At 42.6% G+C, this 26,010-nt stretch overlaps 1 protein-coding gene across 2 annotated transcripts in view; it reads right to left on the bottom strand.

Moving 5' to 3' along the window:
- SMAD1 (SMAD family member 1) overlaps positions 1 to 19,903 on the bottom strand; it is a 51,002-nt gene extending 31,099 nt beyond the window's left edge. The window contains exon 1 of one of the 2 annotated variants that reach the window (XM_052816690.1): positions 19,780 to 19,903. The gene's annotated coding sequence lies outside the window, so the exon portion shown is untranslated. Of the gene's footprint in view, positions 1 to 19,457; positions 19,615 to 19,779 lie in introns of those variants that run through there. The other variant, XM_052816675.1, reaches the window with a different exon arrangement.
- Positions 19,904 to 26,010: the final 6,107 nt, after the last annotated feature.

The raw sequence follows: 26,010 nt of genomic DNA, 5'->3' as shown, positions 1-26,010 counted from the left end.
AAAGTCTAAATCTCCAATCCAAACTTCTTTCAACATTGATAATGAATGCAGACACGGTTCTACATAGGCCTGACCCATTTCCACCAAGCTACTTTAAAAATAATTGGCCAAACTACTTGCTGTGAAAAAGAAAAAAAAAAAAGTCCCATCTATTAAGACTGTATGTTTACACCAGTGCCTGAAAATACAACCTAACTTGAGCTAGTACACAAGCTCTGCAAAGACTAAGCTGACATTCAGATGCAGCCCCAAGTAGCCAGACTATCAGAACAGATTTTCCGAAGTTTTTGGATGAAATTCTGCAACACACGCGTCCCACTCCCACAATCATACACTCCAAAACATACTCCACCATCACAATCAAAGGTATTATCTTAACAGCTGGCATCTCTATAGCAACAACTGTGGCAAGAAATACGCTGGGAGCGGGAGGAGTAGCATCAGGTACAGTACTTGTAGATATGCTTGGAAGTAATGCAGCTCAGCAGGACCTAGAAGGCCACCAGGCTCCAGCCCAGGGACTCCTGCTGCAGTCCTGCCTGCCCGAACAAAGTCGAAGCATACTCCAAGCCCTGAACAAGCTGCAAGATAAAGTAAAGGGGTAGAAAACCCACAGGCTGCTGTATACTACTCACAGTAAGCGCCAATACCAGTATTAAGCTAAAAAAAAAAACCAAAAAAAAAGGCAGCGTAGGTGGAGTTTTTTGTTTCCAAGAAGCAGAGAGCGCATCTGCAGTGCTGAGCCCTTGCCAGTACATTCCGTTTCCCTTTCTGCCACTCTTGGTTTTTGCAGTGCATCATTTCCTGTATTACTTTTTAACAAAGTGGTCTTATCAGCTGGAAGTGCAAAATAAAGATTAAACCATGAGTCAGCAGATGACACAGTCCACATCTTTCTTCCCCAAATACACATACCCTTCTGGGAAAACTGGAGTTAGTATTTCCAATAGCTGAGTGACCACCAGCCCTTGAAGGGTGTGTTTACTCACGAGGTATGGGTGAAACAGAAACCTTGGCCAAACAACAGGACACTGCCCAAAAGGCAGCCCGGAATCAGTTTAAAGGAAATTGAGTTGTTACCCACTTATCAGCCACTCTTTACACATCAAAACCCATGCACTTTTTATTATGCATTCTGTCTGCTGATGGATGAGTTGGAATCAACAAACTTCTTTTAAATCCCAATGCTGCTTTATTTGCCTTCCTCCACTGCTGCTATCTTTTGTGTAATCTTTGGACTAACATACAAACATGCATGTAGCTTGTGAGAAGCCTATTAAAAAAAAAAAGTGAGCACTATATATAGAGCTGTTTGGCCAGCCTTGTATTTAAACAAACGTATTTAGGCAAAATGCCTAAGAGTGAAGTTCTATTTTTCTGGCTCTCAAAGAAGAGATAGTTACTCTGTCAGCAACACTAAGCAGACAGTAAAATATTCAATGAGACCGTTTTCAAATTCCCACAGGAGATCCCATAGGAAACTGTCCCACTTTGCATAAATGACTGTTTTTGGTGGGTGGAGAAAGGGTTAGGACAATTAGATGATCCTTTCCTGGGGCAAGGAGGGGGGGAAGTGAAACAACTCCTAGCCCAAGTTTCAGGCAAACAAGAAGCAGCCCTAACTCTTCTACTAATTTCATTATTTGTATTACAGGCTCAGTGGTGCAGGCAAAAAGGATCCTATTAAATATTTTTAATATATGCCTAGCACAGTTAGACATAAAAAGGGACAGGAACCACAGTGAAAAGCATCTACATAATTGTTAATGGAGAAAACTGTCTAGTCTCTGACTACATTTTTTAAATTCAATTTATCTTATTTTATTCAACATACCTCCTCCCAGCGTCCATTACTTAGTGACAATATAAAGAAAAGCAGAGAGATTTTAATTTTGTTCTTTAAAAATATTTCATAATTTACCATCTCTGAAAGAAACATCTTTTCAGCAACTCCTGTACTCAGTACAAACTTTAGGCCTTTTTTAAAAAAAGAAAAAAGATCACATTTTGGCATGGAAGTCAGGGAGCTGTCACTTTACTCCTGCAAGAACTATTTCAATGTATTACTAAAAAGCATGCAGTCTAAGCAGCTGTAATGCTAGAATGTGTTATAACAGATTATGCACTAACTTCCTCTGGCTCCCTATTCTTGGAGCAAGCAGCAAAAAGTTTCGATTTCTTTCTTCAAGCAATGTGACTTGTAAAACAGAAAGTCCAGAGTCTTCTGCTGAATTACTCTGTTTTTAATCAAAGAGTTCTTTCTTTGCACCTTTTTATGGCAGAAGATCAGATCTTGCTCATCTTGGAAAAATGCATGGAAACCCAGTAGAAGCCTCAGTGGTGTTACAACACACATACAAAAAGAAAGCAAGTTCCATTTCAAAGTGCTGTAGAACTCATTAGATAGTTTATATAGAACCTGACTTGGCTTCCCTTGTATTTCTGAAAAGGACAAGGAGAAAGACAAAAAAAAAAAAAATTGTCTTCTTGGCACAGTAGAAAGAATTCAAGAAAACACTTAAATATGCAATCCTGTTTTAATTTCGTATCATATCGTTTGAGGAAAGAGGAGCACACTGGTGTTGAAAATACTTCAATATACTTAACAGGAGTAGCTAGCTTTTTTCCTGACACTGCATTAGACTCCCTTACTTAGGCCTAGCAAGAGCAAGGAGGATACTTCCAGCCTGCTCTGCAAAGTAGCCTCTGTCTTGGATCCTCAGAGACAGACCAAAACACCCAGTCTGTGAAACCTCCTCTAGGACCACTGCTCACACTATTTGGCTGAGGGATTGCCCTTCCAAGAAAACCTCCCATGTATCATTGTTCAGCCTACAGAGAAAATCCTTTTAGATACCTACATGCACCCTTTAGTTCAGCAGATGGTAGGAGAGCAAGCGTGTCACGTGAAGAGAAGGTGCTGACTGTACCCCAGCTAACTGTAACAGCAGCCCATAGAGTTTCTTGTAAGAAATATCTAGTTGTTCTCAACAGGGCACTAATACTTGCCTTTAGAAGAAGGACTTGCACAACTTCTAACTTATTTGATAAGCCAAATCAAATCCATCGAGTTCAGAGTGTGACCTGAGCACCAAAGAGCAGATGCACCGCTCATTCAAAATGAGACAGTAAGGCCAACGTATGCTCTACCGATAGAGGGGAGGAGGACAACAGCGACCCAAACAACAAAACCCCCAGTGCTCAGTTACTGCAGAGCATGAAGAAATAACCTTATACTATCGGCATCTGCCGGCTCCTTCCCAATGCTCACCACAGTTCAAACCAAGTACACAGTGTCTGGCCAGTTTCTATAATGAACCAGCTTTTCCTCCACTTGCCTACCCACTCAGCTTCTGGCAGACAAGGCACTGATCCTTACCCTTGAAGTTTCAATTACCACAATTACAAGAGTAAAACAACAGCAAATTCTTACAGGTATTCTGGATTTCTACTTTGCCTTCTCAAATTGAAGTTACTAGATTTGAAAGACTTACAGTAACTTCACTGTTGCTTCTCCAGAGAAAATACCTGGTTTCCACAATTAAATTTGCCCTTTTTCTGATTAAGAACACTTCTTCCCAATGCCTTTGCAACTGTTTTGACATATTGAAAACTGTACTCCTGGAAACAAATCTTAACACCACATCCTGCAAGACTCTTATCTACACCTTCCTTAAAGCACAGCTCCTCCCTATTTACAAGAAACACTAATGCATACAGCCTCTTAAATGATCACCAGATCCTCAAATCGTCCGGTTTTCACCAGAGTTGAGAAACAATGCTAAATTTCTAGCTTGCACTGCTGAATTTTACTCATTCGTGCGTTCCGATGCACTTGAGACTCCATGAAGTCACAAACTGCCAGCTCTTCCTTTAATGCCTACCGGTCTCCTCACCATGCTGATCTGACTTGCCCAGACCACAGAAAAAACTAACACCAAGTTTGCCAAGTTACTTGGTCAGGAAGCTGGATAAGTCTGGTGCACGCCAGAGCTAGTACCAGTAGGACACATCAAAACGTACAACCAGGCGTGGACAAATCCTTTCTGGTGTCGGCAAGCAGTTCGACTGAATTGGATGCGTTATCAAAGATTATCTCTAAAACTGCAACTTAGTATTTTAACTGAAGTCAGGAAGGAACTGTGATTTGATGATTCAGTCAAAACTCTGGCACAGATGGGATTACAAAACTATGAACTTCACTAAAATAACCTGTAAGATAAATACAATGCTGTGAACCACAAAACTTGACAGAATGGTGTTCATGAGGTGGTTTTTTTTTTCTAAATGCTATGAAGGAGGAGACTCCTCATTTTTCTTGCTCTCTCCTGAGGCTGAAGGCCTCTTAAAGAAATCCTCAAATTAAGACAAAATATTCAAAAGAAAAAATTATCCAAACAGTTGTCAAGAGATGAATGAAATACCAGCCATCACAGCGAGTATCTCACTGTGCATCTTTGGGGCAGATTACCCACTTCACTTGTGCTGTGGGGCATTTAAACTCCACACGTTGTCCTACCAGGCACTAGGAGCACTCAGGAGTACAGGAGCAGGCAAGGAGCTCAGTCAGCATCATTAGATGACACAGGCCAAGTCCTGAAAAATGCCGAACAACCTATAGACCAGTTTGGAGCACCAGCTATGGCTTTGTGAACATGGGATATCCACAAAGATGCCACGAGTCTAGCTATTAGAGTAAGTTGGAAGTCCTTTTCTAAAAGGTCAAAAAGCTGGGGAAAACAAGGGTTTTTTTCCCTTTCATCATAAAACTCTCGTATAACTCCCTTTTTCCACAAAGACCATTCCCTTTCCTGACTTTTTGAACTGTCTTTAGAAAACAGGTGTTGTTTACAACAATAACAAACACACATCTGTGTGGGTGTGTTAATACACACAAAGGCAGGATAACTGAAACCTCTTCCTATATTTAGATTTGTCTGGTCAGCTCTAATTACATAATTTAATCAAAACCCTCTCCAGCGGAAACACATCCATATTCATCACAGGCATCAAAGGAAACATCTTTACAAACTATATCCTTTTACAAACCAACACATGGTCCCACGCCACTTGTCCAATTGTTGAATTCCTCCTTTGGGAAGGGCATGGAATTTTATTTCTTTTTATCAGCTGAAAAAAGCATTTCCCTCCAATTCATCAGCACAGGGCAGGAGGAACTTCCTTCACAGGTGAGATGGGGAAAATTTACTGACATATCACTTTCAGGGATGTTTTTTTTTTTTTAAAGTAGTTAAAACATACATTTGCAGCATAAAGGGAAAACCTTTAAAAACAAGAAAAATGCCCATCACCACTCAGGCATTAAAATTTTTGAGTAAAGCTTATTAAATGCAAGACATGTTTTGTCTTCACAGAACTGCACAGCCTAGCACAGACTGCATGGATTTAGGAAGGGGTTTGTCAGCCTCAGCCAGAGTAGTGCTACAACAGGGTATTTTTAAGGCAGGAACCCCACCAAATGCACTCCAGTTATGCTCAGCTTATGCAAGCCACCACTCCTACAAATGATTCATTTTACCAAGAGCGTGCACCAATACAGTTACATCAGCTGCATTAAACCACTTCTAAAGACTGTGACCGAGACCTCATTTATCAGAGATTAAGTAAAGATGTTAAATTACAGCTCAAGATCCCCAGCTTTAAAGCAGAATTTTTCACCAAAGCAAGAGACAACAAAAACTGAGAAAGAAAAATGACTTATTCACTAATAAAAGCGTTATTAGGTCAAGCCTCAGCAAAGCAGAATAAACTGATGGAAATTAAACCAAAAAGGGAATGTCGTTAAAATAAATAAATGTTTTCACAGATTAGTTCCCCACCCACCATTGATACACTTGGAATAAGAACAGCCTTTTCAGTTTGCCAATTACTGAAGACATCTCAATGCATTTCATGAGATGCACACTTTACTTTTTTAAAAGGATTCCTCTAGCTTTCCTTTTTTTTTTGCCTTATTTACAAAAACTAAAGAGGTATTTTTTGCCTTTAAATGACCTTTAAAACACTATATCTTCATCACGTCTTTAAAATGTCAAGAGGCAGAGCAAAAGATCTAAGTTAATTTCATGAAGTGTCCTGCAACTCACAGCTACCATTCTGGACAGAGAGAGTGTTTAAAGATGATACAGCTTTCCAAGCCAAGTTTATACAACCCAGAAACAAACATCAAGATTTGTCAGATTTCCACCACCCAATAAAACATTGTTTAATTACAGCATGCCATTAGCAGCCTTCTCTTCTGAAAACTGGGACTAGACGTCAGAGGACACGAAACCCAGTCTGTTCCTGGTCCCCAGGACAGTAAGCAGCTGCTGCACTACCATGCTGCAGCAGATACTCCCTGGCAGTATCCTGGTATTTGGCAAGCCACCTGAGCATGCCAGACCCTTTACAAATGGAAGGAGCCAAGATCACAGTGTTCAGAGATGCCCCTTCAGCTTACACACAAGAAAATAAGACTCTCTAAAGATTATGATTTACAGGCAAATACATATTTATAGGGATCCTTCTGAGATCAGGTCAAGGAAACTTTGCGTTTAAAATACATCAGCAAACACAGATCCAAGTTGATCAAGGCCTTTACTGGCATGTAAGGTACAACTCTTGAGCTTGCCTACACTAAAATCTTGAACTGCCTTCAACTACACCCCAATGTAATCCTAGAACAGAGTACAATTTCACCAATATTAAAAACTATGCTTGTGGAAGAATAAAGCTATTGACACACAACTATGAAGGCATTTACACGGTCTCTTACTTTTACAGATGTTTTCATCCAGACAATTACTCTACAGAACCAAAGGAACAATTCTTGGTTCAACTGAAGACCAGGCATTAGGAGCACTAGCTTTCCCCTGAACCAGCAGGCACACTTGGACTGAAACAGGTATCGCACATTATTGTGGTTGGAGGCCAACAACCTTCCAGATGACAGCTGGTTCACCAATGAAGTCTAAAAGCTCTGTTCTCAGGAGCTTTTTAATCCAAAAAAGTCTACTGACTGCAACTGAATTTGCTATCAGTGCAATTTTTTCCTGCCATACCTGAGCCTGTAAAACCTTGTCGGCAGAAGGAGTACTGTCACGGAGAGCACTGGGCTGCTGCTCAGGAGACACAGCTCCCATTCCCTTCGGGCGAGCCACTTGCTCACGTCAAGCCTTAGCTTCTCCTGCTAACAAGTGGAGAACAAAACTCTTGAAAGCTACTGACTGGGAAGCAAGTAGTAGACAACGAAAACCGGAGAGGTGACCCCTGGCACAAAACATTTGCTGGCAGGATGGCACCAAGACAGCTCTGTGAGAGCACGTGCCATTACCCCAAGCAACACCTCCATGCCACGGAGAAAGAGGCCAGTAAGTCACTCGGCCAGAGGCCACTTGCCCTGAGCAAGAACCGATGACCACTGCAGCGAGGGGCCAGAGGGCAAAGGCACCAGGGCTGAGACTGGGGCACATGCCAGTGCTACCGCACTCATCCCAACCCATGGAAGTGCCTCCTAACTACTGCTGACAGGGAACGGCCGAGCACAGACACAAAGTCACAGACACACCTTTCCCCTTCTAAAAGCAAAAAAACAAGGGTGCACCCCTACGTGAGGAGTCAGAGAGATCCAAAAAACTGCAGGATGAGGCAAAAACAGCTTTTCACAGCCCTGTGCCAGAACATCTGCAGAATCTCACGTCAAACTGTTTTCTCATATTCCTGAGATCAAGGCTTTGGAGGGTTTTGTACAGAGGCTTCAACCCACAGATAGGAACTGATAGGTCATACGGCACTTGGGAACTGCATAGCTTGAAAGAAAATGGGAGATATCCTCCTACATTGCTTTCTTGGAATAAGGAAGTTTTACAATATGAGAAAATGGCTGTAATCTATCTATCTGATCCCCTGGTTATCTGTAAGCTTTTTATGATTTTGGAAGAGGAATCAAGCCACATAAAGAATTACTCAGTACCCTTTCCTTATCTGCGAGCTTTTTTTATTAACAAATAAACATATGCCTATATGACTCTGCATATGGAATTAAGGCAACTTATTCATTCCACCGTAATTTTCCAAGACCAGTTTAAAGTTTCAAAATTCAGGTTTTGCAAAGTTGCAGTACTGCAACCTTACAGCTGAGACACCGAAACACAGTATTTCCCAAACACCACATGCTCTGCAGGGTCGGCAGCAAGCTAGTTAAAACAGCCATAATGCTTCCCAAATTTTCCACTGCTGCCTGCTACTGAACAGTCATAGCTGTCCTAGTTCAGAGGGCAGGACTCCAAGCCCCAAATACATCACAAAGTGAGACTGCAAGGATGAACTTCCAGGACTTGCAGCTTTCCAAGACTAATTACTTTTAGGCTGAAAGCTAGTGCACAAAAAGAGCACACAAAGATTTCAGATTCCTTGTCTTTAAGCTGACAATCTAGATGCCTTTAATTCTGCAGCTGAAACCAGTACTCACCAGTTCCCAAGATAACAAGCCTTTAGGGTCTAACAACCCTGACTGCTGGCTGGCCTGGAAGATTGAGAGTCCTCATGTCCCAAGTCAGGGGAGGCAAGAAGCTAGGCAAAGGTGTGACAGGAACCTGCCTATATTCAGAAATACAAGACTTCAGCCAAAGCAGCCTGCCACCAGCACTCCCAGTTCCCAACTGCTCCCAGTTCACAAACCACATGAGATGCATTGGGTCTGACCATGAGCAAGAGTCATAGCTGATAAACTAGTGGGGACAAGGGCAAAGGGAACAGTTATCCAGTAAACTGTAGTAAATAGCCCTGGAGTGTTTATGCCAGTTATGTTAGGTGATGTTTTCTGCACAGAACAAAATTTCAAAGACGCCTGTAGCCAAGCCAGAGGAGAAAAAAAAAAAAAAAAAAAAATTACAGTTGGGTTCCCAAGGGCCTGGAGAGTTCCTTGGCATAGGAGGAGGCTACAAGGGAATTCAGCAAGAACCTCACTCAAACACTGCCACTAGGGAAAATACCTAAAGTTTGTATTTTAAATTTGTAGATAGTCCAATTCCTTGAAGTTAAGAAATATATTACAAAGACACAATGTTTGAAGATGTTAAATAGATAGCAGTAACAAGAAAAAGTAAGGGGTTTTAAACACATTTACCTTATACCGTTAAAACAAGTGCTTTCTAAATTTCTTTTGAGAAAAGTGGACTGAAAGCCAAAGATTTCAGAGTGACTTATGCAGTGGTGCAGAACCCAGAAAAGCTACAAGCAGTGCATTGGCTTACAGCACGTATCAGCTCAGGTGCTCTAACTGTCTTCACTGGCAGTGATTTCTGGTAACACTAGCCTGCTTTTACAGAAGAGTATTTAATGGATTTAATATTTAGCTTTTCTCTAATTTCTTGGTAATACTGCTAACAGTACCTGGTCTGCCAGTTGTTTCAAGTTATTTCATCCTCTAAAGAGGAAAAGAAAGTTTCTACTACTAAGAAGTTAAACTTGGAGGACATTCTTTTCCCCATGAGGAAAAACATTTGTCCTGTCTTATACAGAATGTGCACTAGATGTACTCTGCTTATACAATTGCATTAAACTAGAAAAACATTTCTAATATAGCTTGCAGTTTATACTAGCAAAAGAGCACTTGACCAGAAAAGCTTGTTTAAGTGTTCTTCCCCATCCATCCTCTCTCACCCCCCACAAAATACACTGCATCATTAATCATTGTCATTATGCTGCCAATATAACTACACTGGGGCTTCGTGACTGATGTAACTGTTGGCAGTCTAACCTCACCATGCTAATCACCAACATAAGTATCTGGGAAAAAAACCCGTAAATTAGACCTTTCCTTGGCAAGCATATTAAGGAAGTCTTCATCTGGGAGTACTACAGTATTTGTTTATAACTGGCTACCTCCAACAGCTGCATTGGGCCAGCAAGGTCACAGGTCCACAAGCAGATGAGCAGCTCTAACAGCTTGCTCCCACCCAAGGAGAAAAGGTTTCCCTTTACTCCCTTGTGCCAGCTTCAGTACTCCAACATGATTTCCCTTCTGCTTACAGTCTGTCAGCCAATTCACCTTTCTAACCTGGCAAAAACAACAGTAAAAAAAAAAAAAAATGTTCTGCAGAACAGCTGGATCAGCTCAGAGCAGGATGAGCACCAAAGTCCCCCAGCCAGCATACGCTAAGAAATCTGTGAGTTGCAGGAGCCAAACTGTTAAGAGTTCTCTCCATCTTGTGGAGCTGCCACCCCCCTAATTTTAAATTATATCCAGGACAAAGATTAGCTCACACTCATACATGAATACTTCAGTTGATTTGCAAAACCTCGTCTCGTCCTCACAGCAATGAGCTCTGCCCTAGCTGGTTCTGAATAAACCAAACACTCTAGCAAGCATTTCAACCCCCCTCTGCTACCACTGTCTTCTGCTCTAGTAAACTTCTGAAGCAAACTTCAGAAAAAAGAAGAGTGATTTCATATCCATCTGTCCAAAAATACCACACACTACAGAGTTTTAAGCTGAGAGTATTTATAAAATACTTTCCGGATGAAATCTAATATGACAAATTACAGAAACTATAATTACGTTATCTTAAGTTTTTAAGTTAATAAAGACAAAGACTTTTCCTTTGGCTACGACAACCAAGTGGAAGCACTTAACATTGACACTAGCCAGCATGGATAATAAAGGGCCTGTTATTAAGTATGCCATACTGTAAAGCCAGCAGTGGGCAAAAATGCAAAACAGGAAACTCTAATAGCCAAGATGGCAACCTATATGTAAGCCAGGTTTTCCAAGACATTCAGCAAGGTCAAAGTTCACATTTTTCAAAATAGTGTAGCTCGTCACTGCATTCACTAGGTAATTAGCAGAACAGGGATGAAGACATAACCAATGTGTACTTTATCTATCCATCTCCTCAGTGATAAAAAGGCAGAAGTGTCTGATGACAAGAGGAAAGACCAAGAGACTGTATGAAGGGAGATGAAACTCTGGTCCTGAATGTTGGGAGATTCATGGTGGGACCACAGTAAAGCCACATGAGTTGAGTCCCTGTCTCCCTCATCTCCCTCTTTCCTCCCTGTGCAGGGAAGCACACACTTCAGATGTGTTTGAGATTCCTGAAAGACTACACATTTTAAATTAAACCAGTGTAATCACATTATGCATTTAACAATCCCTGCAGCCATCACATACATATTGTCACATCTATGAGAAGGTCTAGGTAAATTTCAAATCTACTTTCATAGCTGTTCTGACAAAACAGTAATGCTGTTGTCATACAACTGGAAAAAAAGGAGCCATCTGGACATGGTCCTGGGCAACCTAGGTGACCATGCTTGAGCAGGGGGTTGGACCAGATGACCTCCAGAGGTCCCTTCCAATCTCAACCACCCTGTGATTCTGTGAAGTTCTCAAAACAACCACCTGCTAATCATCTGAAAACAAGAATTTGTTCCACATCAGAAAAACAATTGGTTCAGGAAAACTGGATAGAACTCCACATGCCTTGGCACAAATACAACATCACATTAAGTGCTACTAGATAGAGGTAGGGACCGAGCTCTATTTGCTGTGCACAGGCAGAGTCACAAGAGAACTGCTTTTTAAAGTAATATGGCATTTTCACCAGGAAGTCAAACTCAATGGATTCAGTGCTATTAAACAAAAATCATACATTTCAACAGAGGTTAGAAGATTTGTCCAGAATTCTACAAAGAATAGACTCTCATGAATTACGATGAAAATCTCAATCAGGTCACTTTGTTTCCCTGATTTTGACCACTTCACCAAGTCCTATTTAAAATGGCCTGTGACCTTCCTGTACTTCTTTTAAGAATTTCAAATACAAACCAGGCATCATGAGAAACAATCCCTCTCCAAATTTTACATCACTTTGAAAATATTTTCAAAGCATCCAGAAGTCTTCTGAGTTGCCTCATTCATCCTTCCTTCACTGCTTGTACCCTTGAAGTTTGGCTTCATGTGTGGCTCCATTCCATTAAAATGCAAGTCCTCATCACTGTCACATTGCTTCACATGCAGCCCTGGTAAGAAGCCACTTTTCCACCTCTTTTTTCACTGCTTGTGAGCTACTGAAAGATTCTGATCTACAGAGGGTCCCGTACCATGCTCATCACTATAGCACCAGATACCTTAAGCAACCATGACTAACCCTTGTCACATACACATACTGTTTTTCTCCCAGCCTATCTGCAAAGGCAAGATGGATTATTTTAATATACATGGAGTAAGGTCAACAGAAAAAAAAATCATCAGACAACTTGTAGTTGTACTAACCTGAAGAAAGTCCTCCCTAGGTTAAAATAAAAGCAAACCAAAACTGCCTTCCCAAAGTAGGTTTCAGTCATGAAACCACAACAGTGGTAAAAATATGTCAAATTTCACAATGGAGCATTTAGATACCAAGATAGAGACCCTTGATCAAACAGAACTGTGTTTCATTGATGAGCCAGTTTCAGTAACTTTCAGGACCTGTGAGCAGAAGTTACATTCCCAAGCAGGTGCTAGTGGCCTAACGTGAAAGTAACTTTCTTGTTTCATACAACACAGCTCAGAAGCCCTTGAAAAAAAGACAACTGACCAACAGTGACCAAAGGTGTGCTGCCAACTTTTTTGTCCTAACAAAACACTAGCAGGGTTTCTTTTGCCACATCTTGGGAGGACAAGAAAGAAAAGAAGGACAAAGAGTTAAAAACCAACAAACAACAAAAAAACCCCAAGCTGTACACTTTTGCTATTCTTCAGCTTTATAATTCGCAGGGACACCACAGAGAATTAAACCATCAAGTGAAACGGCAGGAGATGTCAGCTCCACACCACCTTCCACCCTCACTCTCATGCACACACACTTCCAAATTTGTCTTGGAGGAAATTTTTTGAGAGCTCACTCTCCACTGCCTCAGGAAATACAGCTAGTTACAAGCCACATATTTTGTCCCTCAACATGTCAGCTGAATGAAAGTCCTTACTAGCAAGATACATGTAAGACAGCAAGGACATTCGATCAGTTCCTCCCACATCAATATTCAAATGAAACCTAACAGATACAAAGGTGAAATATATTGGTAGAATAAAGTCAAATAATGTAACTCATTAACAGCATCTGACCAAACAGCAGATGTTTCCTCCTCCTATCGCCCTTAGAAACACATTTAAGTGGAAACCACAATTTGTTGCAACATGAATTCTCCAGTTATTTACTTCATCTTTAACCAAAACTGATTTTATGCTTTTAAGCATTTAAGTGTTTATACATAAAGAGTTGTTTCACGCACCTTGATAAATCTACAGGCTTTTCTCAACTATATATAGGTTTAGTCTACCTTTAGCCGATCCAAATAATTTAACTTTCAACAGCAGTGGATGCTATTTTAGGCATTCATATGTGCACACGCACATACAGCGTGAATAACCCTACATACATACCAGCATAAGAATAAGGTATCTTTAAGAGTCTCATGCCCTGGTTTCATCACACTACACCAGACAGAATGCTGCTATTATTGTCAATGCCTCAAAATGCTTGAAATCAGAAGTCTGAAATTATTTATAAGAAAAATATCCTCAGTAAATCAGTCTTTCATGTAAACACAGAAGAATGAGATACTAACTCCAATATTGAACAAAGTGAGGAAGAAAAGCAAGCAAAAGAATGATCGATTATGGTCACTGCATGCCCCAAGCAATCTGAACATAAAGGACTCTCTGAATTCATAGGAAACTTTTTGACCTGCTACATGTGTCAAGTGTTAGCTCCACGTGCACACATGCTTTTTTGCTTTCATCTACCTAGACAAGTTTTTAAATACGTACATCAGTTTTGCAGCCTCTGTAGAAGCTGGAAGACAGACACAATTCTTACACCCATGCTGGGGACAGAAGCAAGGAGACAGTGAAAACTCTCGCAATTCTGTCTATAATCACTTTAGCATTGTAAAAAATTTTTAATGGGTATCTTATTTCCAAGTTACCCAATATTGGACTGATAGTCCATAGATCACTTTGATGTGGAATGGCATTTTAATGATTTTAATGACAAAAACTTGCAAGTTAAATACTTCTGAATACCATTAAGTGTTATAATTCAGACTGTCTATACTGACTTATTCAGACGTCTCATCTGCTGTCATGTTGGGAAGAGCGTTCCCTTTTATAAGCACAGAAATACGAAATAATGCTTCAGAAATCACTGGTGAACCACATTAATGATTTGCTTACATGCCAAGTCAACATACTAGTTGCCTTTGGATGATACTGCTTTAAACAGTGCCTAAATATAATGACTTATATAAAGGCATGTTAAAAATAATTTGTTTTCCTCCTTGTACTCTAGACTTCGCCTGTGCATGCTAGGGAAAGGGTGGGGGAAGAACAAAATGAGAAAGACTGCTGACATCTGTTCTAATATCACTCTCCCAAGTGTATACCCCATACTGAAATAAAAGTGACATATAATCCAGAACAATTACAGAGCTACATTAGAATGACTGAATTGTACAAGTGTCCAGAATAGCTGTACTGGTCAGGGTCTCTCCATTGGCAAGCCTAGAGGGAAGAAAAACCTTCAACTCTTGATCTAAACTCAGCTTTTATGCAGTCTCCCAGGACACAGCACTCACAAGAAGAGTACAGCTGAGTAAAGGAATCCGCACTTGCAGAAAACCTTTCGTAATGTAAGGACAGCTCAACCCAGCAGCTGTGTCACACACAGTACTGCTATCAGGGGCAGCACTGTGGCCACACAGCTGTGCAACACTTCCACCACAGTAATTCCAGTGCCACAGTACCTGATACACATCCGCCCTCCTTCCGCAAAATGAAAAAAAAATTTAAAATGGACCCATCTACACAACTCGGCAGAGTTCAGCCTTACATGCACTGAATACTTGACCTCACACAGTCTCATAATTAGAAGTAGTGTGCTCCATCCTTTTTCCTATTCAACTATGAGGCACTTCCAAAGCCAACACATGCAGGCATAAAACTGAAGCAGGGAGAGATCCTGTAGGATCTGGGTTCATTCTGGAAAATGCTTTACATTACCTGAAATTAGCCTGTTAATTTTACGAAATGTTTGGCTTCTCTATCCTATTAAAAAACAAAGATGCCCCCCACTCAAATACACAGAAAACCGAAAAGCTTCTGTAATGCAAATTAACATTTGTCTGAGGAGGAGGATAGGGATCTTTGTGGCAGCCATTAGCAGCCAAGAGCTCCTTGTCCTCACCCCTGAATCCACCCTCTGCAAAGCCCTTCACAAAAGGCCCAATCGAACATTTTCTCTGGTTATTCTGAATCTTGAAGAATAGCAACATTCTAATAGTAATAGTTATACAACAGCCTGCAGGGATACAACTCTACCAATTAAAAAGTATCCATTTACAACAACTTCTTTCCCATCCCAAGCGAAAACCGCTGTTCTAACATAAAAATCGTCTATGCTGTTCTAAAGTTACGCCATCATAGCTTGAGCAAGATACCTAGAGAAGTGCAAAATGCCTGCATAGATGAGCCTTTAAGTCACCAGCATTTCAAGCCACGCTTGCCAATTTAGCATTTATGTTTTAAACTCGAATTTTCTGTTTAGTAAATTTTAAAGGTAAATTTCCAGGAACTGCATACCATCTTTATTAAGACCTGTATGCATTCCTTCTTTTGAGACACTGCTATACACAGAAGAAAGACCAGTGGAAGAACACTAGTCTGCAGCTCCTAGAGGGAAACAAGTGAAATTTTTATGGGCAGAACAGACCTTTCCCCACTCCAAAAGCACAACTGGGTGAGTTTGTCATCAAAACCTAAACCAGAAATTAAAAAAAGAAAATTTAAAAAAACAAAAACCCAAACCCCAAAACATTAGTAGAATCACTTCATTAACCATAAAGCAATTTGTGAAATCTGATTTTCATTTTCACAGATTTTACGACACTCTCTTCAGTAAGATAGTTTCATTTATTCATCTGCATTGACACAGCAGAAGAGGCCTCCATACCCACATTTTGTACGGCACTGCACCCAAAAGCGAGCTTTAGTTCTTTCATCCGCCGCTCAGAAAGCGCCTTAGCTAAAGCACGTGCTGTTGAGATGCAACTGAGCCTGAAGACTAATGGATCTCTCACCAGTAGTGACCATTTATTTTCTCTGCTTCTCTTGTATCCCTCAAAATTATTTTTTTAGTTATATTTGTGACCAAAAATAAGATATGTTTCTTTCTTGGCTGGAAGAAGCTCAGGAGATGCAGTGCAGAGTTCACACGAATTCAGGTATGAGGAGTTGGTTTAACCACCAAGATGTGCAACACTCTCAAATCACCAAGCAGCATGCTGACTAGTACAAAGGAGGAGTTTTAGCAGGATTTTCCCAAAACACTTCATAGTGATTTTATGAGCAGGAACAGCAAGACCTAAGATGCTTAGCATATAATAAACATTTTACTATCTGTGGCATGCTACTTTCTAAGCTACTTAAAGCAGAAACATGAATGTGAAGCCATAGTTGCCTTCACTAAGAAGAGTAACCTAAGCCAACCCATATTCAAAATTACTGTCTCTGTTCTAAAATAAGTTTGGTCATATAGTTCAAGATATGACTAAGATGCTCTGTCTTATACAAGAGCTCAGATCTGCAGGAACATTTCAACAGGCAGTTACAAACTTCGGTAAGATAAAAATACTAGGAAAAGAAAAAAAAGCCCAAACAAGCTTGTTTGCCTGTTTGTCCCTTTGATATCTGACAGCACAGTCTGCAGGTAAAGTCTAGCTGATTTTGAGGCTCGAAAAAGGATATATGATATTCACTCACAACCACTTCCCCCCACACACACCTCCAAGCTGCACATGCCTTCATCTCTTTCAGTTGCTAATGACTGCAAGAAAGAGGTTAAGAGTCAACCTAAATTGGTTCAGCATTTATTCTTCACAGGGCCACAAGCTTTAAATTCAACTACTCTTTGCATAACTTAAATAATAAACACGGTGATCTCTTTATTTGATTCTTAAACCACCCATATCTGAAGCACAATGGGACATGTCACAGACACTTGCTTCGCTGCCCTCATAATATGGTTTAATTACGATGACTGAACTAACGGGCTCACATCATAGACTTTTACAGGTTGACCCTGTGTCATCCTGATGTATCATTTTGCACCAGTTCAGTGCTGTAAATCAATTTAAGATCTCCAGCAGGTTGAAAAGGCTGGTAATGATGCTTTCTCTGCAGTCTCTGGGGACTCCACATTATACACAACTTACATTATTTATAAAGCTGAGATGATGCCTCCATTAGGCTTGTAAGACTACTCAAATGAGCTTTTATTTTACACACACGACTTGGGCTTCATAGAGCAGAACATCGGCTATATGTAACATGCAGTTACATTCCTGCTTCAATTTAAAAAAAAAAAAAAAAAAAGTCACGACCCCTTCATTTTTAAATTTAAATCTTTGTACCAAGCCAAGAAGCTCATAATTTAATCTGAATAATTTCCCAGTATTCAGAAACACAAGTAGCACTTTTATTAACCTCTGTATTGCTTTTCTTTACGTTCAACTCTTTGTGTTCGAACTACAGAGGAAAAGTAAACACTAAACTCAGCAGCTTTCAAACATTTGATTTGATAGTTAATATTTATACAGAAACAGAAAGATCTCCATCTTTTTATTCAGTCACTTTTCTCAAACGTATTGGATCATCACATCTTCAAGGGTACACAAAAAGGCAAGTTGAACAGGACAGAGTAGGAAAAAATGTATTTGATTACATACCCAGCAGTTGATGGGGTCAAAATTGAAGCAAGGACAAATCCCTACCCTTAGGGTAACCTGATCATGCCTTGAACTGATCCTCTCTGGTAGCTGTGGAAGGCTTCTGGATCATCCAAATCAAGGGAAATTTCTTTCAAGTGCCTACTTACAGTCTGAAGTAAATTGCAAGATTTCATCCCTAAGACCAGAGCAAGAATTTCAAAAAGGGCTAGAAATCTTCCATTATCATACTGATGCTCCTCAAGTCATAGTAAAGAAGTGAGCACTCAAAACTTGCACTAAAATCCAATAAGAACCTCTAAAAAGCCTCCTAGGGCTGCTCTCTGGTTCAATGGGAAATTAAAAAGAGTATTAATCAGTTGCAACTAACAAACTCATCTCTCATAATCCAGCAGAGTAATTACTGACAAGTAAAAGAAAAAATTAAGTCAACGTTAACACCTCAGGTTCCCTCACATGATTTGCTCCTATTGTTTGACAGGACGAGGTGCAGACAGTTAGCCACATGAAGACTAGCAGAATTAGACACACGCCTGCAAAGAAAAGTGGTCTCTGTGGGTTAGCTTCAGTTTTTAGTTTTATTCTCGAGTGCTGCTTAAAAAAACACGTAACTACCGGGGAAAAAAAAATTTAAAAGTTTTCTCTTTTTGACTTCTCCTCTGTGTGCAAAAGAGATTTGAACTATCAGCTATGACACGTTTGAAATACAGCTTTTTCCTAAGCATGTTAGTTTCAAGATGCCCTATCTTTAAACACTGACATCCATTAAACACTGACATGTTTCACGCAATCATCTTTTCCATTTGTTTGTATCTGAAATACACATCTACTTTTACTCCTCCCCACCTGGATCTAACAATACTTCTCCTTCCCCGAAGAAAACTGTTACCTTTTTTACATGCAGCGAGCATCATTTTTTTCCTAAAATACAGCAAAATAACAATTATCTTTTGGAATAAGCTCTAATTATTCGGATACCGTAAAAGCAAACTGTAAGGTCAGACCACATATCTTCTTCAGATTGATCTGCTAACAAAAGAGCAAGCACAGCAAACCTTCTTCAGTCAGAGCTCCCACTGACTTCAGTTTATAAAAAAAAAAAAGTCAGGATTTGGCTAAGATCCTTTCGAATGCATGACTGAATATTTCCACACCAGTAAATTTTAATAAGCTTTAAAGATCTATATTCAGGATAAGATTATTTGGCTGTAGAGCCCGAGTATATGAAGAAACTACATTGAGGAGGGGAAAATCTCATGCATCCAAACCTAACAGGGAGAAGAGGAAAAAAAAAAAAAAAAGTGAACTTTCCTTGACCTCTAAGCACAAATTTGTCATTAAAGAAAAAAAAAAAAAAAGAGAGGAAGGGGTCCGCAGAAAGAAATAAAAAAGGGAGGAAATAAAGGGAGAAAAAAAAGGGGACCCCCCCCAAAAAAACACCACCACCAAACCAAACATTAACCGGACACGGATCGGCCGAGGGAGGAGGCGAAGGGCTTTCCCCCCGCAAAAACAAAGGCGGGCACTTGCCCCCTCCGGCCGGGGCTCCGCCGCGTCCCCCCGCGGGGCGCACAATGGGACGGGGCCGGGGCCGGGCGGCGGCTGCGGCGCAGGCTTCCCCGAGGAGGACGGCGGCTTCCCGGCGGGGAAGGGCTCTCCCTCCCGCCGGGCCCGACCGCGGCACCTACCCACAAACTTCGAGCCGGGAGCGGCCGGCGGGGGAAGCGGCCCCGGGTCTCCCCCGGGCTGCCGGAGGGACGCCATCATGCCGCGGAGAAGAGCCGAGCTGCGCTCCCTTCGCGGCGCGGAGGAGTCGCTTACACACACCCCCCCCACCGCACACCCCCACACACACCCACACCTCCGCCCTCCCCCGGCCCGGTCCGGCGCGGAGCCACCCGGGGGACCACCCGGGGGAGCGGGGCTGGGGGAGGAGGTGGTGAGAAGGAGGGAGGAGGAGGAGGGCGGCACGGGCAGCGGGGTAGAGGCGAGGGGACGCGAAGTTGTTACCGGCTGCCGGGCGGTGAGGGGAGGAGGAGGAGGAGGAGGAGGAGGAACGGGGGGGGGGGGGGGGTGTGGGCCGGGGCAGGCGGGGGCTCCGCGCCGCCGGCGGGCAGCCCGCGCTCGCGCTGCCTCCGCGCCTGGATTGATCTGGTCTGGCTGGCGTCAGGCAGTCGGAGCCGCCCAGCCGCCGCTCGCCCCGCTGCCAGCGCGCCGCTCACCGACACGCAGACACGCGCCCCCCGCGCGGGCGCGCGCGCACACACACACACACACACACACACAGAGACACACGCGCGCGCCCCCCCCTTCCCCCCCCCCCGCGCGCGTGGGCGCGCGCGCGCGCGCTCACGCACCGGCCCGGCAAGGGATCCTCTCCAAACTACCGCCCCCGCCGCGCGCGGCTGGAGCCGCCCCGGGTCCCGCTAGGAGCGCTGCGCCCCGACGGCCGGCAAAGCGGCCGCCCCGGGAGCGGGAACGGGAACGGGAACGGGAGGAGGGCGGCGAGGCGCTTGGGTGGCTTCATTCCCCCGTCCCGCTGTCTTAGCCCCAAGGGCCCTGCCTCGGCCGGGTTTGCTCGGCCGCCCTCGGGGCTTGGCGGAGGCTTAGAAGGCGCTGGTGTAGCCGCTGGAGCGCGGCTGAGGTGCTCCTGTGAGAAAAGCTCCAACTAGCGTGAGACTTGCACTTAAAGTTAATCCGGCAGCGCTCCGACGGAGCTGGAGTTCGTCCTGCCTCTTGCTTACAGGTGATTCAGTCCCTCACTTTCCCTATTCTTAATATTGGAGTAATTGCTGTGATACCGCCCAGCAACAGACCGCTCTTCACCCCCAGGCGCTTTACGCGGGGACCTCATCCTGGCCATAGGTGCTGTTGCAGTTGCTCCTAATTTATGCAGGTAAACCTATTAAAGAGCACGAGGCTTCTTGTACCATCAGATATATTGTAATGAAGTCTCGCCACTGTGGCCCTATGAAACGAACTCGCTTCGAGTCTGCAAGCGTCTGCTCAGCAGTGGATCTAGCTGGACGTTTGCAGCCCGCTTGAGGTACGGTAAGTCTCTCTTGCCTACTACGTTTGCGGGAACCTAAATTTACAGCACTCAGACGAGCGTAGCGCAAGTAGGATTGGACTGAAACTGATGCTTTAAGAAATACTTTGGCTTTTACCCAGTCATCGTTCCTGGAAGGAGATACGAAGTAACAAGTGCAAGATGTTTCTACATGGCAAAATATTACAATACACCTGCACTGGCATAATTACATCTCTGTATTTATGCCAGTAAGTTTTCACGTGTATATGAAGTTCGAGGTATGGTATTAATCTCTTTTTAAAACCCAGCAGAACTGGGGCCCGGAGAAGTTAAGGCCCTGAGAGTTTTACCAGATGAACAGTAGTCCTGGACTCACCCACCTGCCCACCCAGGTGCATTACAACTCTGAAGACAAAGAACTGGAATGGCTTGCCCCAGGTCACAGAAGGTGCATGACTGCAGCAGTAAAAAATACCCAGTTTTATGGCTGTGAGGTTACCGGCACTTCTTTCTAACTTCGTAATCTAAAATCCATCCATTTCTTTTTCATGTAAATACTGTATAAATTGCAAACAGGTAAATTGTACCACACTGGTAGGTAGCATGCTACAACAGAAGCGTAGTGGAGAACTCCTAACGCAGAATGATGCCATAACATTGATGGGGGAAGCCTGGAATAAAATTAGTATTTTACCGCTTAAGTTTTGAACCTTGAATGATTCAAAATGAGTAAACTTTGGTAGTCAGCTTTAACTTGTATTTTGTGGTTGTACTGTACGCAATTACAGTTAGCAAGTAAACTTTTCTTCTTACATGCAATCATGCACAGATACAGTGCAGCACTGGGCTGCAGATAAACTGGTAAAGGTTTATCTCAAGACGAACTAAAATGTCTTCAAATTTTGTCAATGTAATGAAGATACGTGCAAGCAAGGTACAGAAGAAACATGAGACTGCTACTAGTTTTTCTAGTGCGGTAGTGCTTAAATCAGGGCCAAGTGTCCTGGGTCAAGAGTGGTGGATGCAGCAGTAGCATCTGCCCCAAGAGTCTGGCAGTCTCGGTGATCCAGTCTCACAGAGGGAAATACATGGAAAACGCCTTACATGTGCCCCGAGGTCTGCTCTGCTCTGCAGGCTGACTTGGCAGGACTGGGGTGGGCGGCAAGCTCCATCCGCTGGATCCTCATTCCTCGAGTATCTATTCAGTGCATGATTCACACTAAACAGATACGACAAGAAGATAATTAGGGAAGCACTGCAGTTTGTCAGGTGTCTGGTTAGAACCACATTTTTACTGCTTTTGCTGTTGTTAGGGTTGACTGGTTGGTTCGCTTCAGCATGAGAGAATTAAATTATTTTCTACTTACATTGAGGCTTGGAGAGGATCACATTAATATGCTCCTTTACCTAAAAAGGGCTATAAAACAGCCTAGTATGGCCTTTTTCTGATGTTTAATAACCAGAATGGTTGTTCTGGTTAGAACTGGCTTCAGACAGATCAGTCGTGTGAGAAGATCAGAGGGCAAGCAGAAACAGCGTGCCATGGTCAAATCTGCCACGAGGCTTCCCTGGCTGGGCTGTTTTGGTACACACCCGAGTCAAAACTGCAAGTCTGCCGCCCACTCTAGGATGTTCAACTCATAGCTAACTGTCCAAACCCATTATTCCATGTGTGAGTAGTATCAGCAGTGTCTTACTTGTAGATTCACCACTTCTAACTCCATCGGCGACTTTTAATATACCCCAATTAAACATCATTAGCATCTGCCTGGCTTTTCTGAATAACATGAGGAAACTGAAAAAAGGAGAGCAGAGGGGCACATACCCCTGGGTATCTAGCTTGATGCTACTCCTACAACAGTGTTCCTCCTCTGCATTGGGCTAAAGTAACTGTGCTCTCTCAAGAGGCAACAGAATTTTTTTTCTCTCATTTTACTCTGCAACTACATGATCGTTCAGACTGGTGCAAGGAAAACAGGCTGTGAGGCTGGGGCAATGAAGAAAGAGAAGAACCATCCCTTCTGTAAACAGCCTGACTTTTCATCAGATTAGGTGTACAATCCAGTGACACCATCAGTCATAAGGCCTGTGAACCTGAATTTTAATGGAGTTGGGGCACTTAGGCAGATAAACTTCTAATAAGATTCTCAAAGGAAACTTTAATCTCATAGACACATCTTAACATCTCACTAAGCACCTGCCCAGTCACCTTTAAAATCTCTGTCTCAGAAACAGCTTATCAGACGGCAGAGTGCTAAAAGATATTCGTTAAGCTGCATATTTTATACCATCATGTTATGTAAGAAATATTTAAGAAATACTACTACTGATACTGCTGCTACTACTATTAGCTTTCAGTCTTCCTCTGAAATCAGAGTTTATATGCAGATTATGATTTAGTGTTTCCTGTTAACCTCAGCCAGGCTTCATCTGGTTTATTCAAGAGATTCCAGGGGTAGAGAGTGCCTTCTGGAGACAGTTTAGCTCCAAACTCAGTAACTTTGCTTCACCTTTATGTACACCAGGTTTCTGCCAGAAAGTAGAGTTTCACGGATAATTAAATTGTATCAAACACATAACTTATTATTTACACTAAAATCACTGGAGTCATTTTCTTTTTAGCCATTACAGTGTTGCCCTAGCGTGGGAAAATACCAACAGTATTTTCAGAGAGAAGAGGCATTTCTGTCAAGAAGAATAATAGCTTTCTAAGGATACTTGATTTCATTATTTCCTTCTTTCCTGGGCTGGCTGGTAAATTTATCAACCCCTGTCCTTCACAGCTTGTCTGCTTCTTCTTTGAATAGGTGAGGTACTAAACAAGCCTCCCACCTCAGTATTATTAAAATAGGATACGCACACTGTTTAGCAACTACACAAATCTGTTTGGGAAAGATGCCTCAGGCAGAAGACAGCATGTGGGAGAAGGTAAGGAGTATTTTTAGGAGGTCATCATAACTGTGCCCAGCTGCGTGTGGGTTTCCAGACCCATCTAGGCGCAAGGACCTGTCTAGCTGCAGTAGCACAGAGTTCATAGCTGATTTCCACTGTCGAGAAGGGCACTTGGGTTTGAGCTAGTTCGAATACTTCAGTCCTGCACCACAGCAGAAGTGGTACGGTGGCATGGCCTGGCTGAACTGTGGCCTCCAGAGGCAGATGGAACGGGGCAGCAAAATGATAGCAGCAGCAGAGCTGCTCACCTGACACCCTGTCTCCATTAAAGAGGGCCCAGCAGCAGAAGCGGAGCAGCCTCAGCAGCCCCAAGCACCTGCCCAAGGCTGACCGAGTGGGGCTGAGCACAGAGGCCCATACCAGCACTTCAGTGGGGATGCAGAATTATCGGGGTGGTGGTACCTCGAGCTGTTTAAGGAGGCTGGTGCTTGGGGGAACTGTTCTGGTGCCATCCTCACAAAAGTGATTTCTGCGTTGCCCACTGGAAGCCAAAAAGTAAACTGTTTTGTGCCAGAAGTGGATCTGTCCTTGTCCTTGAGTGCCAAGATTCAATTTTCCCTCACTGAAGAGAAGCTTTGAGCTGGCACTGTGTAGGTTACACACAAACAAAGAGGAACTAAGTTGTGAAAGGCCTTGAAGACAGAAGTTGTGACATGAGGGCTCTCTATACTCCTGCTTTGGTGTGCCTGGCCATTTTCTAGAATGAACCCTTCATGAGTTTGTCTCTGTAGAGTCAAATGTCTGCTTGGGACCTGCCTTAGTTTCCTGACTCACTCTCATATGCAAAAGAACAAAGAACCCATTTCACTCTTAGAAGTTCTTCCTAAACTGGCCCACCGTGATGAAGTGGGATTTATATAGAATAAATATGGAATTGATAATTTTACAAGGTTATTACATGTATTTCCCTCTGGTACATTAAATAAGGCTTCTGCTGTAAATCTGTCTGCAGGTACCAGAAAGGTCTTTGATCAGATTGAGTAGTCGTTCATCTTTCCCACCCCGGAGATGATGGGATTCAGACCAAAGCTCATTACTTTCCTAAGGTTAACGTACCCAGCTAAAGCTGCCAAGATCCTTTTTAAAAGTTATAAATCCAAAAAGTTTGGGCTGAAACAAAGTACTAAGCAGGGCACTCCCTTATCTCCTTTATTGGTTGTTTTCTCTTTAGACGCTGACATAAGGACTTTGCTCCAGGAATTTCTGGTAAAGAAGGGAGGTTGCACTGTGTTCTGATGGCTAATCGCATGCTGCCGTGAAGCACAGTATTGCTGCCCACCATACTGCACCAGTACTGTACTTTCTAGAGAATGAAATTCTCCCTTTGGATCTTGCCTGCATCCATGTAGAAGCTTTTGAAGGTACTTTCACTTTCTCCTGGCTATCACCTCAGCAAGAGATAAGGGACTCCAGGTAACCAAACATTATTGGTTCTTTGAAAATTAAATTTCTCTTCAGTCACTCAGCTTAAAAAGATTTACATAACTGGAATTACCTAGCTCTACTACTGGTTTCTTGGAAGACACCACTAAGATTAATCTTATCTCCCATTTTAATTACTGTTTTCAAGTTCTTACAGTCCTTGTCCCAGTTACATCTTGTTGCAAAAACCACCAGCGAATGGTATATTAAAATTTATTCAGGCAGGTGGCAAATACAAAATTAAAGCTAATAACTCTGTGAGAAAAGAAATCAAAGGTGGTTTGGCAATCCTGAGCTCTTACTGCTTGGTCACTGGGTTGCACTGGCTGTACAACCAGTGCACTAATGACTGGTGCCGTGCAAGTGGCTGTGTGTCACAGCTTGCTACGCAGGGCTAGGCAGTGCCACGGTCGGGCAGTTGAACTAGCATCCACGGGCTAAAGAGGCCTTGGGGTAGGACTGGATTGCAGTGATGGATAAAGGCTGGGCAAACCATGGTAGTTGTCTGGATACGGGGCTTTATCTCCTTCTTTATACCCGAAGAGGAGACAACTATATTACACCATTGGAAGACTAACAAAATCACACATATTGCATCTAAATGCGTCCCTTTACTTCCACGTTTTGTTGATATTTTGTGACAAAACACTCAGACCATTTATGTAATGATAGAAGAAAAAGGTACCATGTCTTATTTTTATTCCCCACATAAACGGTACTTATCTTGAGTAATTTAGAAACCTCTTTTCAATTTTTCTAAGCTGGTGCAAGTCTAAGTCACGTTGCCCGAGTTCAGTGTCACTCTTGGCTGCATAAGTCAGTAGTAAAACAGTCCC

The sequence above is a fragment of the Harpia harpyja genome, chromosome 2, assembly GCF_026419915.1.
Source record: "Harpia harpyja isolate bHarHar1 chromosome 2, bHarHar1 primary haplotype, whole genome shotgun sequence".
Taxonomy (NCBI): Eukaryota; Metazoa; Chordata; class Aves; order Accipitriformes; family Accipitridae; genus Harpia; species Harpia harpyja.
Note: the sequence above shows the minus strand (reverse complement) of the source record. Positions and strands in the feature narration are given on the sequence as shown.